Source organism: Euprymna scolopes, unplaced genomic scaffold, assembly GCF_053919585.1.
Source record: "Euprymna scolopes isolate OS-2025 unplaced genomic scaffold, ASM5391958v1 sca1, whole genome shotgun sequence".
Lineage (NCBI taxonomy): Eukaryota > Metazoa > Mollusca > Cephalopoda > Sepiida > Sepiolidae > Euprymna > Euprymna scolopes.
The window spans coordinates 1,537,053-1,537,253 of record NW_027633102.1 but is presented as its reverse complement, the minus strand read 5'-3'; positions in this window follow the sequence as shown (position 1 = coordinate 1,537,253).

Here is a 201-nt window from a genome sequence, read left to right as displayed (position 1 = left end):
CACCACTACTTTATCGAGCTCTGGAGGCCCGCACACCGACCCGGGGGCCGCGGAGTCGACCCCGGGGGCCTCCTGGCGTCGCCGCCGCTCACTTGGACGCCTTCCGCAACCTGTGGTCCCGCTCGGGGCCGCCGGGAGCCTCGCCGACCTGACCGGTGTCGGTAGGCGTCTGGAAGCGCCCGGCCGACCTGGACGAGGTCC